The following is a 20005-nucleotide window of genomic DNA, read 5'->3' as shown; positions in this document are numbered from 1 at the left end:
TATCTTGCAGATGGGGCCACGTGAAGTTAAAAAAAAAAAACTAAAGCAAATTGCTAGGTACATAGTGAGATTAAAGTAGAATCTAAACAATGTCTTTTTAAGTGGTTAACATAGAATTGCCTGTTTAAATTTAAAAGAGAACCAAAATATAATCAACAAATAATTTAGCCATCTACTCTATGCCACACACCCAGGTAGCCAGGAGAGAGGTACACGAGTAAATAAGGCATGATTCTGAAAGGTTTGTAATTATCTGGTTGAAGTAAGAGGCAATGAGGCTTTGCAATTACCTACATCACTGTGTGCAGTGACAGACAATAATCATTATAAACAACCAAAAACAATGGTAGGAAGACGCACAGTAAGCCCAGGTGTACGTTGTCAGGATTGCATCTTTACGATGTTGTAGAACAGGCTTTGGCTCAGTGAGGTAACTAATAAAAGCTTTCTAGAACATCCCAGAGGATTTGATCTCCCTAGAAAGCACAGCCTGCCTTGTATCACAGTGTTTGCTGTGAGGATCCTGATGGCTGCTTGGCTCCAGTTTTTGACGAAGGCATTTGGCACGGATCCCACCTGTTTCTGCGTTTATTTGACCCCTGGATGCCCTGCCTTCCCCTGTGACCTAGGTCGTTACCAAGAACAGAACCTGCTGCTCTCCTGCTGCTTTCCAGTACTGACTGAGCAAATTCCTCATCTAAATTCTGCAGAGCTTGGCAGTAAGCTTTAGCAGGGACATACGGAGGCAGAGCAAAAGGAGGGTTATGTAACTGCCCAAACAACTCATGCCAGATTCAACTCAGGCAGAAGCACTCATTTTGATAGAAACAAGGTATACGCATCCCTTGTTTTCAGTTCATACATTTTAATTTTGACTTGATACGCAATATAATGAAGCATGCTGCTTCTAATAATTGTATAGAGACTCTGTGCAGTATAAAATATAAAATATTGACTAATCTACGAGGTCAACTGTATAAAAGTTAAATGAAAGCATAGGAAGTCTGATTTGGGATATTTCTGGATATAACACCATTGGCAGATATGAGGTAGGTTTAACACTGTAAATCTGTCTGTTGTGTTTGGAAGTTTTAGGATCGCAGTTTCAACCCCTCCGCCCCCAGTGGATCCAATTAACTTTTTTCTCCAGGCGCTTGGATAAAATTAGATCTTCTCTTTCCTTCTTTTTCCTCATCTTTCCTACTTTCTCTCCATTTCTCTATCCTTCCCTAGTTCAAGTTGAATATATCCATTTCCCTGATAATCTAGTTGGAATTAATGTCTTCAGACAGGGTTGACCTATGTGAGCTCTGAATGAAAAAACAAATGCCCCCATAACTTGGTCATTTGAATAATTGGTTCTCAGTGGGAGATGCTGTGTGAAGAGATTTTTTTGTTGTACATTTGAGAAGGAAATACTTCACTGGTGGCAGGCTTTGAGACCACAGAGCCTGTCTTCACTTCACTTTTGTTTTTTCTGCTTTGTGGCTACATTTGAAGATGTTAGCTCTCTGCTGCCCCTTGGGCCATGCCTGCCACTTACTGCTATGCCTCCTCACCATGATGAACATGTCCCTGTGGAACCATAGGCCCAAAATAAACTCCATAAACAGTTGCTTTTGGTTATGGGGATTTATCAGAACCACAAAAATTAACTAAGTTAGCCTAGAACTCACAGTAGGGCTCAGGATGTCCTTGAACTCACAATCATGCTGCAACAGCGTCTTGGTACTGGGATTACAGGCATGTACCAACATATCAGTTTTTGCTGCTTTGTTCTTGAAGATGAGTAGAGATGCTTTATATAGAAGTCTCTGTTTGGGGCAAATGCTAGCAGCAAACCATTGAACTGAGAATGAGACCCCTGTTGGAGGAGTTAGAGAAAGGATTGAAGGGGCTGAAGGGGCTTGCAACCCTGTAAGAACAACAATGCCAACAACCAGAGTTCCCAGGGGCTAAACCACTACCCAAAGACTATACATGGACTGACACATGGCTCCAGCTACATATGTAGCAGAGGATGGCTTTGTTGGGCACCAATGGAAGGAGGAACCCTTGGTCCTGCCAATGTTGGACCTCCAGTGTAGGGGATTGTTGAGGGGGTAGGAAGGGAGGTGGATGGGGAGGAGAATACCCTCATATAAGAAGTGGAGGGGGATGGGATACGGGACTTACGTCTGAAAAACCGGGAAAGCAAATAACATTTGAAATGTAAATAAAAATATCTAATAATAGAAAAAAGAATAAAAATATTGAGTTTTAAAGGCACAATTATTTAGAAGCTCTCAGAAAAGGAAAAGAAGAAGAAGAAAAGGAAATTGTCTCTGTTCGTTAAATGAAGACTGTTACCTTATTAGAAAGAACTGAAAAGCCCCTGGAAACAAAGCAGAGATCAAGAAGACTAAGCTTTATGGAAATTCAATTGTTATTTATCTGTGTCCATTTCTAAACCTGAATTCCTACTGATGTGGACTGATTATTTACACACACACACACACACACACACACACACACACACACACACACACAACTGTATATATAAATGTATATTTTATATAATACATATATATATATAAGCATTAGTCTAAGAATTGATGGTGATTTATAACTTCCAATACATTTATTTGCCATAATTTCTGTGGTAAGAGTTTATAAAAGTTTTTACTTATTTTTCATTGGGCCACCTTACTATTATTAGTATCTTAGAATTCTTTATATAATTTAAGAGCACAATCAAATGTATGCTCCAAATACATTAACTTTAAGTTGTGATTTTTGCTCCATTTTATTTGAAGTGTATTCCTAAAGCCACAGCTTTTAATTTTGATGTATCCTAATTACAGTGTGTATAAAATGGCCATCTTCCTCTCTACAAAACGTTTCCTCTGGTTATAAAGTACCTCTATTCTCTTCTTTTCTAGTTCTTTTCTAGTCTGAAGTGTTAGAATTAGGTTTGAGAACTATTTCAATCACCACAGAAAATAATATGACATTTTCTCCAAATTCAACAATATCAATCATATGATAGAAAATATCATTTATAGCTCTATTTACTGCTCAAAATACCTAAAGGAGACTATAGATTAAACACTTCAGAATATTGGAACATACAAGAATTTTCTGTGTGGAACGTCAGTAGCACAGCAAAGAGCTCCACGAATTTATAAATGAGATTACACAAAATCAAAGCTTTTGCACATCCAGAAAAACTATCAGCTGAGTGAACAGATGGTTCATAGAATGGGAGAAAAACTGGTGCAGCTAATATAGAAATCGGTGCGGGGCTTCTCAGGAACTTAAAGTAAAAGTCCTCTTTGACCCCACTATTTTGCTACTCATTTCAGGGTAAATAAAAGATTCTAACCAGTTGCACATCCTGTTGCATTTTTAGAATAGGAGGGAGTGGTTAACTTACTCTACCAACCCATATACAGTACAGTCTTATTCAAGCCTTAAAGAAAAATAAAATTTGTAGGAAATTTGATGGGACTGGAAAATATTATATTTAGTGAGGTATCCCAGGTTCAGAGAGCCAAATACAGTATGTGTCATGCATGGAACCTAGTTTATAAATTTTATATATGTTTACTGACAGTGAATTGTGTGGAGGAGCCAGGAAAGCTGCCTCATCAAATCAGTTTGGGGGAAGAGGCTTTCCGGCTTGAGAGAGAAATATCACATGTGTTATGCAAGTGGAAGGAGGAATACCGGGTAGAAGGTTAGAAATAGGGAGGAGGACGGAAAAGGTACAGGGAAGAGACTCAAACAAAACTAAGTATGAATGGAAATGCTACAAGAAAACTTGCATAGTAAAATTATGCAAATATAAGACCTGACCTAGGACATTATTAAAGGAACGAATTAAAATAAGATATTTTTCTTATCAAAAAGGAAACATATTTGATCTTTTCATCTTATATTTTAACTTTACATTGGCCAATATATTTCACATTCTTGCATTTTATTTTCTCAGTGCGATTCATCCATTGTCTATTTGTCAAACTCTATAACCAACAAAATCAATCAAATCTAGCATTAATCCATGCATTTTGTTCTTATAAAAACATTTGCTTAATTATGTATCTCTCTCTCTCTCTCTCTCTCTCTCTCTCTGTGTGTGTGTGTGTGTGTGTGTGTGTGTGTGTGTGTTTGTGTGTTTCACATGTTCCTGACTTGAAGCAGATATCAGAACCCAGGGAGCAAGTGCTAGAGGCAGTTGTGAGTCTTTTAGTATAGGTGCTGGGAACCAAACTCAAGGAACAACAAGCACCTTTAGCTGCTGAGCCATCTCTTTAGCTCCAATGGTTGTACTACCTACCCAGATTGTCTTCACTACTAAAGAAAATTTAATCAATCCACTTTATTCATTCCTACTTCATTTTTAACCTCCAATCCTAAATAGCTAGTTCTCTCTTATAAGATTTAGCTGAATTGCAGAGATTTTGAGTCTAAATCCAGGTGATTAGAATCAAGTTTCAAAGTTCAGATGTGTTGTAAACCACAGGATGTTTCTCACAGTTGTGATGGCACCCACAGAATCAATTATTTTGTCAGAAACTCTTTTCTGATCAGTTGCTTCTTGTGTATTCACTTGGCAGAAAGATGAAAGATATTTACAGTTCCTTTTGTGTGGGCATGAATGCATGACCTAATTACCTCTCAAAGACAGCCCCCCCCCCCACAACTCTCAGCATCATCCTTAGGGATTTAGACTCCAATCTGCATTTCAGGAGGAAGAAAGAATGGACAATGGTTGGGTTTACAGGACTGGCAACCTCAGAAAACGTTGCAAAGTACCATGCTAGTGTCAGTTCCACTCTTGTTACATTAAGAAAATTCATTCCCAGGGAAGCAGAATCTGCATGAAGATTAGAGAAATCCTTCAGTAGTGTGCATTTTTAGAAGCATATCTGAATATCCTGTATTATAATTTACTCTTTGTCTTTAATGTTTTATACAAATCTATGTAGTATGCAGTGCACTCAGGATATAACAGTCCTCTGTGACTTAGGAACTTGTGGGTCTTTCTCTCAGTGAATCCTTTCCTTTGGCCTTTCATTGGTTTTCTGTCCAAGGAAGAAGGCAGGCCCCTCAGCTGTTCACTCCTCCCAGGCTTTAGTACTGCATTTGATCACATATAAACTATATTTATTATCACAAGAGATAAATAGTGTGATATCCTCATCAGGTATCATAGTCTTCTTTGTTCTAGCTATGAAAAACATGTTTTATTATTGTATAGGGTTGACTTAAGATAGGTGTTATTTTGTGGTTTGAATTGCAAAATGTAATAGAACCTATTTGATTCTTTTTCTTCTGCTTTACAAGACCTTGCAAACAGTTGAACTATATCCATGCTATTAGTAAATGATTGTGTAAATATAAGTGTCCACAAATTAGTTGATTTTAATAATAATATGTATACATTTTTCTTGGGATGGGCAAGACAAGGAATATCTGGCATGATTCTGTGATGATAATCGTATCAGTAAGTGATTGACCTAGCAATCAAGAGTAGTTGTTAGCAATTAACTCTGTGCCTAGGAAAATTCCCAACGACTTCAAGATACTGTATTTACTGTAACAGTTACATCTTCCTGGCTACACATAGGATTTAAGTATTTGAATGCTATGTGGTCCACTTTTTTCTCCAGATTTTTGTTTGTAGAAGGTCCTCGTCCCCTTCCACACTTAAACATACTAAGTCTTTTACCCTCCAGGACTAAATATTCTCTATTACAACTTGGTTCTGGAATCATAAACTTCTCCCTGAAAGTATGATCAACTGAATTTCTTTTGATCTGCAAATCCAAACTTTTCGGTCTTTAGAAGGATAACTGAATTAATTACCATATCAGATAGAAATCAGAGTTCCCATAAATAAAGTCATAACTTTTAGATGGAACCTGTAAATATAAGACAGAAGTGGGACACAGAACACTCAGATTGTGTCCTTTTCAAAACCACCTAAGAATTTGGCGAGGATGAGAAGACTTCTGAATATCTAAGCACAGGGACAACCTAAGAAACTTCTAGGTTTAGATAAAACAGCAACTTCTGAAGTATCGTCATTGTGTATGGAGAGCTATTTTTGAAAGGTTTTTTTCAATCAATAAATTTGACAACCATCACTTTGTTATACTAAAGGCTGGAGGTTGCCTTTTGGGTGAAGACACATTGTGAATTGAGACACTTTTACCTGTACAAAGAATCCACTTCAACACTGTGGATGGAAGTGCTTACCTGGACAAATAATCCTTCTACCAATCCTGTTTTGTTTTTCTAAACAGGTAGAGAATCATCATTTTGAGCTTTAATGAAAATAACGGTGGGTTTGTGCGTATTTGTTGCTTTGCTTGGCAAACTGAGTTGAAATTCTCACTGATATCTGTTTAGAAAGGTGAGCAGGGAGGTCATAAAGTTCGGAGAGGAAGATTAGACACAGGTTTGTAAGTGAGAGATTCTTTGCTGTGTGAATAGATTTTGAGCAGAAAGATACATAATTGGGCATTACATCTTAAGTTTTCTTAGTCTTCTTTATAATATCCTGCTGTGACATATTGACTTTTCAATAGAAGTCCATTATTAAAAAAATGCTTGCTGAGAGTGGTGTTTGCTCAAGGTTAAAATTTAAAAATGATGTGTATCACTTGGGTCAACACAGAGTATGAAGCAAGGTACAGTTGCTGGGGCAGAAATAATGGTTTGGAAAAGTCAGGAAAGAAAAAGATCTCTGCTAGAAGCTGTAGATAATTAGTAGGAATTTAATTCTTATCTGACTCTTTTTATTGGCCCTGAATCATTTTGGGTTTACATTTAAATTCAGATGGCTCTGAGACATAAAGAAAATCATCAAGTCTGGGGGAGAAAAATAACTTTGACAGAAATAGCGATAGTAGTCCTCTTCCCTAAATTACTGAAGAAATATTATTCATTACCATAAGCAGGACATCAGAGTAGGAGATTCCAGGCTCCAACACCCCCCTCATGAAAACAATTTCTACAAATCAACTCAGGAGTCCAAATAATAATCTTCATCAATGACAAAATTAAAAAGGGAAAAAGCAGAGGGGTTTTGTTCTTCCTGTGTCATCTCACCAACAGTAGTGGTGGGGGAGAGAGAGAGACATACACACACACACACACACAGAGAGAGAGAGAGAGAGAGAGAGAGAGAGAGAGAGAGAGAGAGAGAGAGAGAGAGAGGGGAGGGAGGGAGAGATCCCTACTCTATAGTCATCCTTACATTGGAGAAAAGGCACAGGAGCCCAGAAGTGCAGTCAACCTTTTCTAGCATGAATGCAATGACCCTTTAATAACCAAAAGCATGGAGTTTGAGAGCTAGCAATAATTGAAGAGGAGAGGAAAATGTCAGCATCAATCATGTGTGGGGATCATCATGATTTTCAGTGACTGGACTGACAGGGGCCCACAGACACTTCCACTGCTGAGGATCACACCAGCCATCATGGCACTGGACTTTTTTTTTCATAACATTTGCCTCAAATGAGCCCGTAATATCTATTTTGTGGTTTGGGTCAGAGAATTTTTTCCTAAGGACTGGTTGCTAAGGGATGTTTACCAATCTGTTATGTAGTGGTGCAGCCTTTAGGGACTGCCCACACACTACATACCATGCAACATTATCAGATCCAGTACTACCACAAATGTGTACATGTCCCAGATCTGGTACTAAGCATGAATTCATTGGCTACAGTTTCCTCCTTTGGGGAAATAGAGAGCTGGATGAAAAGCTTTGTCCATTCTGGTCCTGAAGAATTTCAGTAGTATCATAGACACCCTATATACTTTATCTCCGAGGTCCTCCAAGGTCTTTGCTGACCCTGTGACTAATAAAGATATATGACTTTTCATATATTCAAACCTCATGACTGACAACTTTTATTTTGCATTGAAACAAGTCCATAAGGTCTTGAAGAAGTCAGTTCTGTCCTAGTATACAGGCATTAAGATAAGGCTATAAGGAAGGTGAAGAATAAAGGACATTTGGTAATATACCCCATCCCTAAAAAAACCTTACAGAATTTTACTCCCAGAACCTTCTCACTGATTCATGTCCTCTTCTTTTTTCTGTATAACCTAACAAGGACATTTGTGTTGCCCAGAAATGCATGTGCTTAGAAGCCATGTGTAGGGTTTTTCCCTGTGCACTTTGGCATGTCTATCAGTCCTTGTGGATTCTCTCTAGGCATCTTTGCAGTTTTAGGATTTTTCAAGTGATATTTTTAGTTTTGCTCACTGATCTTATGGAGAGAACCAAAACAGGTCTCCATACTGTCTATAAAATCTTTGTATGAATGTACTTATGTGCATAAATTTCTTTTTATTATTTGTGAAGAATAATGATATACTTTATATTCAAAAGCATATCTTTTACCAATAGGTGGCATAGGAAAAGGTTTGTATATCCATATTTACAATATCTAGAGTTCGTTTTAATTTAACAAATTAAATTGATTCTTTTACAAAAATAAAGCAATTTCAAAGCAGAACTTACAGAATTCGTTGAGAAATGATGTCATTTTTGTAAAAAAAAATATGTTTTCTTCTTTAAAACATACATTTAACACCTATATAAAGCTACCTATATATGGGAACACTAAAGAAAGCACTCTTTGGCTAATTGTCCCAGAGAATAATACATAGGGATGCACATTTTACTGTCTTTTTGGTAGTGTCTATTTTAAAGCTATTTTCTTTCAGAAAAATAATAGTCTGAGAAACTTATCAGATCTCTAGCCTCCCTGCATGGAGTAATTCAAGGGACATATTAACTTCTGTACTTGGGGGCAAGCATAAATCTTTGTATAAAGAGGTAATATATAAATTCAGTAGGTGAGCTACAAGTATTGAGGGACATTTGTACACTTCAGTTACTGGGGATTTGAGCAGCTAAAGAGCAGACATTCAAATGCTTCTATACAGCTAAAACATATAGTCAAATGATAAAGTGCTCCTCATGAGAAAAGACCAGGCAAAGGCCGACTCTGCCCATTCCCAGGCTGAGAATCTATGATGCAACACTGGTCTCATAGATTTGCAACTCAATTTCTAGTTATTAACATAGTCTCATCAAACATATACTATAAAGTGAGGCCTTAAGGTGCAGCCATGTTAGTGCAGGCTCTTGGGAGGATAAGGAGAATGGTTATGAGTTTAAGGTTTGCTTGGCTTAGGGCAGGTTAAAGGCCAATTTATTGAGAAGATGTCTCTATAAATAATAGAAAGAGGCCCACATTTCTGATTCTAGATGTAAACGCCTAGTGCCATCAGGGCCCCCTGTGCACAGGGACCTGAGAAAAGGCGGTGCACGCCCTTCTAGTTGCTGCCCTCACATAGAGCTGAAACCCACCCCCGAGGAGCGACTTTAGGCCCCAGACTAGACAAGACTAGAGGTAAGACCAACTTTTCTGCTCCAAGTGACCTGCCTGGTGGACTCAAGACACACAAAGGCAAAAATTCCTCTGGGACCAGACACTTCCAGTTTCTAGCTGGAGCCTGAACCTCGCTGATCCTGGCCCACAGCTCCCTGCTTCTAAACTCCATGGGAGAGAGAGCTCATCGCCCAGAGAAATGGCACTCCTGAGACTGCAGGGCAGGAGAGGCCGCAAGTACTGCCCACACTTGCCCACATCCCTGGCCCAAGAGTAAACTGTATAGGGACTCTGGGAAAAGGAAGAAAGGGGCACTCAAGCTGCAGGTTCCCTGCGGTCCAGACAGCGCCCAGATCTGAAGGGGCCTGGTCAAACAGCTCCTTGCACCCAAATCCCATTGGAGGGAGAGCTAAACCTTCAGAGGGGCAGACACGCCTGGGAAACCAGAAGAGACTACACTCTGCTCACATTTCTGACTCTAGAGGAAAACTCCTAGCACCATCTGGGGCCCCTGTGCACAGGGACCAGAGAAAAGGCAGGGCAGGCCTTTCTGGTTGCTGCCATCACTGAGAGCTGAAATGCAGACCCCAAGGAGCAATTTCAGGCCTGAGACCAGAGGTAAGACCAATTTTCTGCTCCAAGTGACCTGCTGGTGGACTCAGGGCACATGCCCACAGGAACAGCTGAAGACCAGTAGACAGGAGAGTCTACATGCCTGAAAGCAGAACACTCTGTTCCCATAACTGGCTGAAAGAAAACTGGAAAACTGGTCTACAGCACTCCTAAAAAACAGGCATACGGTCTAGCCACTGTCAGAAATAGCAGAACAAAGTAACACCAGAGACAACCTGATGGCGAGAGGCAAGTACAGGAACCTAAGCAACAGAAACCAGACTACATGGCATCATCTGAGGCCAATTCTCCCACCAAAGCAAACACTGAATATTCAAACACACCAGAAAAGCAATATCTAGATTTAAAATCACATTTGATCATGGTGATGGAGGACTTCAAGAAAGACATAAAGGACTCCCTTAGAAAATGCAGGAAAACATAAATAAACAAGTAGAAGCCTACAGAGAGGAATCACAAAAATCCCTGAAAGAATTCCAGGAAAATACAATCAAACAGGAGAAGAAATTAAAAACGGAAATAGAAGCAATAAAGAAAGCAAAAAAGGGAGAAAACCCTGGAGAAAGAAAACCTAGGGAAGAGATGCAGGACCCACAGAATACAAGTGATAGAAGAGAGAATCTTAGGAGCAGAAGATTGCATAGAAATTACCTACACAACTGTTAAAGATAATGTAAAACTGAAAAAGCTACTGGTTCAAAACATACAGGAAATCCAGGACACAATGAAAAGATCAAACCTAAGGATAATAGGTATAGAAGAGAGTAAAGACTCCCAGCTCAAAGGACCAATAAATATCTTCAACAAAATCATAGAAGAAAACGTCCCTAACCTAAAGAAAGAGATGCCCATAAACATACAAGAAGCCTACAGAACTCCAAATAGATTGGACCAGAAAAGAAATTCCTCCTGTCACATAATAGTCAAAACAGCAAATGCACAAAACAAAGAAAGAACATTAAAAGCACTAAGGGAAAAAGGTCAAGTAACATATAAGGCAGACCTATCAGAATCACACCAGACTTTTCATCAGAGACTATGAAAGCCAGAAGATCCTAGACAGATGTCATACAGATCCTAAGAGAACACAAATGCCAGCCCAGGTTACTGTAACCAGCAAAACTCTCAATTAACATAGGTGGAGAAACCAAGATATTCCATGACAAAACCAAATTTACACAATATCTTTCTACAAATCCAGCCCTACGAAGGATAATAAATGGTGAAATCCAACACAAGGAGGTGAGCTATACCCTAGAAAAAGCAAGAAAGTAACCGTCTTGCAACAAAACAAAGAGAAGACAAGCACAAACACATAATCTCACATCCACACGAATAATCAGGAAGTAACCACCACTATTCCTTAATATCTCTCAACATCAATGGACTCAATTCCCCCAATAAAAAGACACAGATTAACAAACTGGATATGCTATGCTGCCTACAGGAAACACACCTCAGAGACAAAGATAGACACTACCTTAGAGTGAAAGGCTGGAAAACAACTTTCCAAGCAAATGGTCTGAAGAAGCAAGCTGGACTAGCCATTCTAATATCGAATAAAATCAATTTTCAATCAAAAGTCATGAAAAAAGATAAGGAAGGACACTTGATATTCATAAAAGGAAAATTTCACCAAGATGAACTCTCAATCCTAAATATCATTGCTCCAAATAAAAGGGCACCTACATACATAAAAGAAATATTACTTAACCTCAAAGCACACACTGCACATCACACAATAAGAGTAGGAGATTTCAACACCCCACTCCCGTCAATGGACAGATCATGGAAACAGAAATTAAACAGAAACATAGACAGATTAAGAGAAGTCATGAGCCAAATGGACTTAACAGATATTTATAGAACATTCTATCCTAAAGCAAAAGGATATACCTTCTTCTCACCATCTCATGGTACTTTCTCCAAAATTGACCATATAGTCAGTCATAAAACAAGCCTGAACAGATAGAGAAAGATAGAAATAATCCCATGCGTCCTATCAGACCACCATGGGCTAAAGCTGGTCTTCAATAACAATCAGGAAAGAACGTCCACATATACATGGAAGTTGAACAATGGTCTACTCAATGATAAGCTTGTCAAGGAAAAAATAAAGAAAGAAATTAAAGACTTAGAATTTAATGAAAATGAAGGTACAACATACCAAAACATATGGGAGACAATGAAAGCTGTGCTAAGAGGAAATCTCATAGCTCTGAATGCCTGCAGAAAGAAACAGGAGAGAGCATATGTCAGCAGCTTCACAGCACACTTAAATGCTCTAGAACAAAAAGAAGCAAATACACCCAGGAGGAGTAGAAGGCAGGAAATAATCAAACTCAGAGCTGAAATCAACCAATTAGAAACAAAAAGGACCATAGAAAGAATCAACAGAACCAAAAGTTGGTTCTTTGAGAAAATCAACAAGATAGATAAACCCTTAGCCAGACTAATGAGAGGACACAGAGAGTGTGTCCAAATTAACAAAATCAGAAATGAAAAGGAAGACATAACTACAGAATCAGAGGAAATTAAAAAAATCATCAGATCTTACTACAAAAGCCTATATTCAACAAAACTTGAAAATCTGCAGGAAATGGACAATTTCCTAGACAGATAGCAGGTACTGAATTTAAATCAGGAACAGATAAACCAGTTAAACAACCCCATAACTCCCAAGGAAATAGAAGCAGTCATTAAATGTCTCTCACCCAAAAAGAGCCCTGGTCCAGATGGGTTATGTGCAGAATTCTATCAGACCTTCATAGAAGACCTCATACCAATACTATCCAAACTATTCAACAAAATTGAAACAGATGGAGCACTACCGAATTCCTTTTATGAAGCCACCATTTCTCTTATACCTAAACCACACAAAGACCCAACAAAGAAAGAGAACTTCAGACCAATTTCCCTTATGAACATCGATGCAAAAATACTCAATAAAATTCTTGCAAACTGAATCCAAGAACACATCAAAACAATCATCCATCATGATCAAGTAGGCTTCATCCCCAGAATGCAGGTATGGTTTAATACACAGAAAACCATCAACGTAATCCACTATATAAACAAACTGAAAGGTAAAAACCACATGATCATTTCATTAGATACTGAGAAAGCATTTGACAAAATTCAACACCCCTTCATGATAAAAGTCCTGGAAAGAATAGGAATTCAAGGCCCATACCTAAACATAGTAAAAGCCATATACATCAAACCAGTAGTTAATGTTAAACTAAATGGAGAGAAACTTGAAGCAATTCCCCTAAAATCAGGGACTAGACAAGGCTGCCCACTTTCTTCCTACTCATTCAATATACTTCTTGATGTCCTAGCCAGAGCAATCAGACAACAAAAGGAGATCAAACGGATACAGATTGGAAAGGAAGAGGTCAAAATATCACTATTTGCAGATGATATGATAGTATATTTAAGTGATCCCAAAAGTTCCACCAGAGAACTACTAAACCTGATAAACACCTTTATACCCAGCCAAGTCGCTGGGTATAAAGTTAACTCAGACCAGTAGCCTTCCACTACAGAAAAGAGAAACAAGCAGAGAAAGAAATTAGGGAAACGACACCCTTCATAATAGTCCCAAATAATATAAAATACCTCAGTGTGACTTTAACCAAGCAAATGAAAGATTTGTATGGTAAGAACTTCAAGCCTCTGAAGAAAGAAATTGAAGAAGATCTCAGAACATGGAAAGATTTTCCATGCTCATGGATTGGCCGGATTAATATAGTAAAAATTGCAATTTTACAAAAGCAATCTACCGATTCAATGCAATCCCCATCAAAATGTCAATCCAATTCTTCAGAGTGTTAGACAGAACAATTTGCAAATTCATCTGGAATAACAAAAAAAACCAGGATAGTTAAAACTATCCTGAACAATAAAAGGACCTCTGGAGGAATCACTATCCCTGAACTCAAGCAGTATTACAGAGCAATAGTGATAAAAAACTGCATGGTATTGGTACAGAGACAGACATATAAGCCAGTGGAATAGAATTGAAGACCAGAAATGAACCCACACACCTATGGTCACTTGATTTTTGACAAAGGAGCCAAAACCATATAATGGAAAAAATATAGCATTTTCAGCAAATGATGCTGGTTCAACTGGAGGTCAGCATGTAGAAGAGTGCAGATCGATTCATTCTTATCACCCTGTACAAAGCTTAAGTCCAAATGGATCAAGGACCTCCACATCAAACCAGATACACTCAAACTAATAGAAGAAAAAGTGGGCAAGAATGGCGAACACATGGGCACTGGAAAAAATTTCCTGAACAAAACACCAATGGCTTATGCTTTAAGATCAAGAATCAACAAATGGGATCTTATAAAACTGTAAAGCTTCTGTAAGGCAAAGGACACTGTTCTTAGGACAAAACGGCCACCAACAGATTGGGAAAAGATCTTTACCAATCCTATAACTGATAGAGGCCTTATATCCAAAATATACAAAGAACTCAAGAAGTTAGACCACAGGGAGACAAATAACCCTATTAAAAAATGGGGTTCAGAGCTAAACAAAGAATTCACAGCTGAGGAATGCCGAATGGCTGAGAAACACCTAAAGAAATGTTCAACATCTTTAGTCATAAGGGAAATGCAAATCAAAACAACCCTGAGATTTCACCTCACACCAGTGAGAATGGCTAAGATCAAAAACTCAGGTGACAGCAGATGCTGGTGAGGATGTGGAGAAAGAGGAACACTCCTCCATTGTTGGTGGGATTGCAGACTGGTAAAACCATTCTGGAAATCAGTCTGGAGGTTCCTCAGAAAATTGGACATTGAACTGCCTGAGGATCCAGCTATACCTCTCTTGGGCATATACCCAAAAGATGCCTCAACATATAAAAGAGACACGTGCTCCACTATGTTCATAGCAGCCTTATTTATAATAGCCAGAAGCTGTAAATAACCCAGATGCTCTTCAACAGAAGAATGGATAGAGAAAATGTGGTACATCTACACTATGGAATACTACTCAACTATCAAAATCAATGACTTTAAAAAATTCATAGGCAAATGGATGGAACTAGAAAATATCATCCTGATTGAGGTAACCCAATCACAGAAAAACACACATGGTATGCACTCATTGATAAGTTAATATTAGCCCAAATGCTCGAATTACCCTAGATCCACAGAACACATGAAACTCCAGAAGGATGAATAAAATGAGAATGCTTCACTCCTTCTTTAAAAGGGGAACAAGTATACCCTTGGGAGGGAATAGGTAGGAAAAGTTTAGAACTTAGGCTGAAGGAATGCCCTTTCAGAGCCTGCCCCACATGTGGCCCATACATATACAGCCACCAAACTAGATATGATGGATGAAGCAAAGAAGTGCAGACTGATAGGAACTGGATGTAGATCTCTCCTGAAAGACACAGCCAGAATATGGCAAATACATAGGCGAATGCCAGCAGCAAACCACTGAACTGAGAATGAGACCCCTGTTGAAGGAATCAGAGAAAGGAATGGAAGAGCTTGAAGGGTCTTGAGACCCCAAATGAACAGCAATGCCAACCAATCAGAGCTTCCAGGGACTAAGCCACTACCCAAAGACTATACATGGCCTGACCCCTGGGCTCCAACCTCATAGGTAGCAATGAATAGATTAGTAAGAGCACCAGTAGAAGGGGAAGCCCTTGGTCCTGTCAAGACTGAACCCCCAGGGAAAGGGATTGTTGTGGGGAGGGCAGTAATGGAGGAGGATGTGTTGGGAACACCCATGTAGAAGGGGAGTGGGAGGGTTTATGGGGATATTTGCCTGAAAACTTGGAAAAGTAATAGCAATTGAAATGTAAATAACAAATACCCAATTTAATTAAGATGGAGAAAAAAAATAGAAAGCGAAATTTAAAGAGGAAGAAACAGAGAAGGTAGGAGAGTTGACTGAGTTTGTACCTCAGTAGATACACACTTTCTAGTACACATGATATCCCTGGGTTTCAACTCCAAGGATCACTGAAAAAGTAACAACCAACAGAAAAAAACAAAACCTGCAAACCTCCTGAAATAAAACCTCACATAAATATTTAGGCCAAATTATAAGAATTAGATCAAGTTTTTTTGTTTGAAAACTCTTTGACTGGACATAAATTGTACAGTTGAAACCAATTTGCTTGAACCTTACTCAGAGCTTTAAAGTTTAATTTCTCATATATTATTGATAACAGATTTTAGTTCTTAGCACAGAGGAAAGATTATTTTTCTTCTCTCAGTAAAGAGATAAGGTATTTGACTTGAGACCAAACCTTTATATTAATGTAAAATGAAGGTTTTTTTCTCACTTAAAATATTCCTTTGAATCTGGTAATAAAAAAGCATGATTAAATGAGTCTTGATATCTATCATTTCCCATGTATCTTCATTCAGCGTTACATTAAGATGTAATGATATCTGAAACAGCCTCTTTTAAAACCACCAATCATTATTTAATTACATTTCAACTGTGAGCAGGCCTTTTGGTAGCAAAGGCATAAAATGAATGAGCCAGTCCGCTAGAGACATTTTAAAGATTTCCTTAGGAAAGGTACTGGCAGTGTGTTATAATGCAAAACCTTCCAACTCCAATTTAATTAAGACTGCTGCTGCCTTCCTTGTGCTGTCTTCTCTGTCACATTTACAGACTGGATGTTCCTGCAGCTTTGGGGAACAGTTAAGGGAAAGTGGGAAGGTAACTCTACTGATTTGTGTTCAGGAGGACAGATCAGTTATCTGTCATGGTCATACACAACACACACACACACACACACACACACACACACACACACACACACACACACAGGGATTTCAGTCCAAAAGGAAATTGATATGTCTATATTATACATATTGCACTGTTCAGTCTAGTTTTGAAGGAAACTTCTCTGTTTCAATTCAATTAATGAAAGCTAAATGTGTGTTGTGTGTGTGTGTGTGTGTGTGTGTGTGTGTGAGAGAGAGAGAGAGAGAGAGAGAGAGAGAGAGAGAGAGAGGGCGAGAGAGAGAGAGAGAGAGAGAGGCCATGACAGACAACTGATCTATCCTTCTGAGAACAAATCTAAAAAATAGGTCCAATCATGAGGTAAGTAAAATTTGAAGGGCCATATTTAGCTTTTACTGATTTAATTGAAACAGAGAAGTTTCTTTCAAAACTAGAATGAACAGCTCAATAAGTATAATATAGATATATCAAATTTCCCTTTGGGCTGAAATCCTACAAAATATATCAATTGGGAACTAAGGTTGTAGGGCACAAATGTGAGAGCATTATACAGAGCAATATTGGTCCTGTATAAATGTATAATGTTTCATGTGTCTCAGAACATTAGACTGGAGATCTGTAGCAAGTTTCCCTGTGAATATCTAATCATTCAGCATGAAACTGGGGGACAAACTCCAATAGAGTTTAGGCCATTTAACTATGTTGGTTGTAATTTATTCCAAGAAAATGGCTTTATCACAAGAGAATAAATTCATACATTAAATTAATAGTATCAGTGACAAAGACAAAATAAAATGTTAGTAGAAAGTAGGAGGTGGCATTGTTAGTTGATGAATGCCAATGGCGAATAGATATGAACCTAGAACCCAGAATGAAGACAGTTATGAAAGCATATGATATGTAGTAGATGTTGAAATGCAATATGACATCATTAAAGCCATATTCACAGAGCTAATAAGTCCTATTGGGCAATAAATGGATAAGTGCATGCCCCTTCTGATACGCTAGCTAGGGAATTAAATGACACAATGTGAAATAACTTCACATTCTTAAAAAAAGGGACATACTTTTGTCTGTTTATTAGTTATTGGCCAGAATTAGTTCACTAGTATCATTTAAAATGAAGTGAGGAAAAAAATACCTAAAGAGGTATCAAGATAGACACCATTCATAAATGGCTCCAGTAAGTAAACCATTGCACACACCATGAAAAACAGTTGGGTAAAGTATTTTGACTGTGAAATCATGACTAAACTATGACATTCCTTTCCTCTTCTAGAAATCAGTTGAGGTCTTTAAAAGGGGGAACAAGAATACCCTTGGCAGGGAATAGAGAAGCAAAGATTAAAACAGAAACAGAAGGAACATCCATTCAGAGCCTGCCCCACATGTGGCCCATACATATACAGCCACCCAATTAGACAAGATGGATGAAGCAAAGAAGTGCAGACCGACAGGAGCCGGATGTATATCTCTCCTGAGAGACACAGCCAGAATACAGCAAATACAGAGGCGAATGCCAGCAGCAAACCACTGAACTGAGAATAGGACCCCCGTTGAAGGAATCAGAGAAAGAACTAGAAGAGCTTGAAGGGGCTCGAGACCCCATATGTACAACAATGCCAAGTAACTAGAGCTTCCAGGGACTAAGCCACTACCTAAAGACTATACATGGACTGACCCTGGACTCTGACCTCATAGGTAGCAATGAATATCCTAGTAAGATCACCAGTGTAAGAGAAAGCCCTTGTTCCTGCTAAGACTGAACCCCCAGTGAGCATGATTGTTGGGGGGAAGGTGACAATGGGGGGAGGATGGGGAGGGGAACACCCAGAAAGAAGGGGAGGGGGGAGGGATTAGGGGGATGTTTGCCCGGAAACTGGGAAAGGGAAAAACATTAGAAATGTAAATAAGAAATACTCAAGTTAATAAAAAAAATCCACATCTAGGTTAATGTTTGAATAAATGAATGTTTTATATATGAAATTTCATATAATTTCAAATCTTTTGTTTCTATTTATCAGGTGACTTATTGTTTAATACCAATTGTTCTTCATAATTTTTTCCATCACTCAGTCAACTTCAATTTAATCAGAATGTAATATATCCTAGTCATTTCTTTTTTGGTTAAGAAAAAGAGAACAAATAAAAAATATATTAACTTTGAAAAAAAAAAAAAGAAGTCAGTTGAGGAATGCTTTGCCCTAGTTAGATACATATAATCCAATGAGTTTCAGAATCATTGTTTGTTATAGAGTTAAACAATGTCTGTTAAACAAAAGAGATTAAATGACAGAAGAATGCTCACACTATAAGGTATTTTGTGATTGGCTGGAAGAAGTGTGTCACTGGGGTTGGTTTTAGGGTTTCAAATGCCTCCTACCATTTCCAGTGGGAACTCTGCTTCCTGTTTGTGGTTTAAGACGTAAGTTCAGATTATCTCTTCAGCAACCATACCTGTTTGCTGCTTGTCTGGTGTTATACATCCCTACCATGTCTCTTATCCCTCTGGAGCCATAAACTCAAATAAACTCTTCTGTGAGTCTCTTTGCTCAGAATGTTTCATCATTGCAATAAAGAGATAACTAATACAGAGGACTTGGCATATAGGTTCGTGCTCAGCATGTGGAATGGGTTATGGTAAGTCCAGAGTACTGAAACAAAGAAAATGATAAGCTATAAATTAGAAGAATCTAGGTTGAGACAAGTGATCTTCTTACTCAGAATTCTCTTATAGATGACCTACACGCCTAAATTTTAGCAACCAGATTTCTTTCACAAAATTAAGCATAACAATGTTAAAACCATAAAGATAAACCAATACTCAGCAAGGTAGGATATATTTCTATTTCTTCTAGATTCTTCCATCAACTCAGATAGGATTTCATTTTGTTTGAATTTGCACTCAAGAGGCAGAGTAATCCCTTCTCCTTTGAACTATTTCCTCACTTCCCTGGTGCTTCTGTCACTTAAATTAAACAGGCTTATGCTAAATGTTGTCAAACAATGGCGATGAAGCCTACATGCAATTGTATAGCTCAATTTCTAGAACTGTGCCGGTCTATTATGTGTACTTGAGTATTGGCACCCCTGAAAAGACACTAGTATGGGCAGTGTCTTATTAACTTTCTAATTAATAAGCAAATGCTTCAGTAAGTTTCAGCTTTATCTTACAATGAGCAAGCAGTCAGAGTGGTAGCCTAATTGCAAGACTAGGATCAATAAATTGTATCATAATGGGT

This window comes from Rattus norvegicus, chromosome 2 (genome assembly GCF_036323735.1).
Source record: "Rattus norvegicus strain BN/NHsdMcwi chromosome 2, GRCr8, whole genome shotgun sequence".
Taxonomy (NCBI): domain Eukaryota; kingdom Metazoa; phylum Chordata; class Mammalia; order Rodentia; family Muridae; genus Rattus; species Rattus norvegicus.
Note: the sequence above shows the minus strand (reverse complement) of the source record.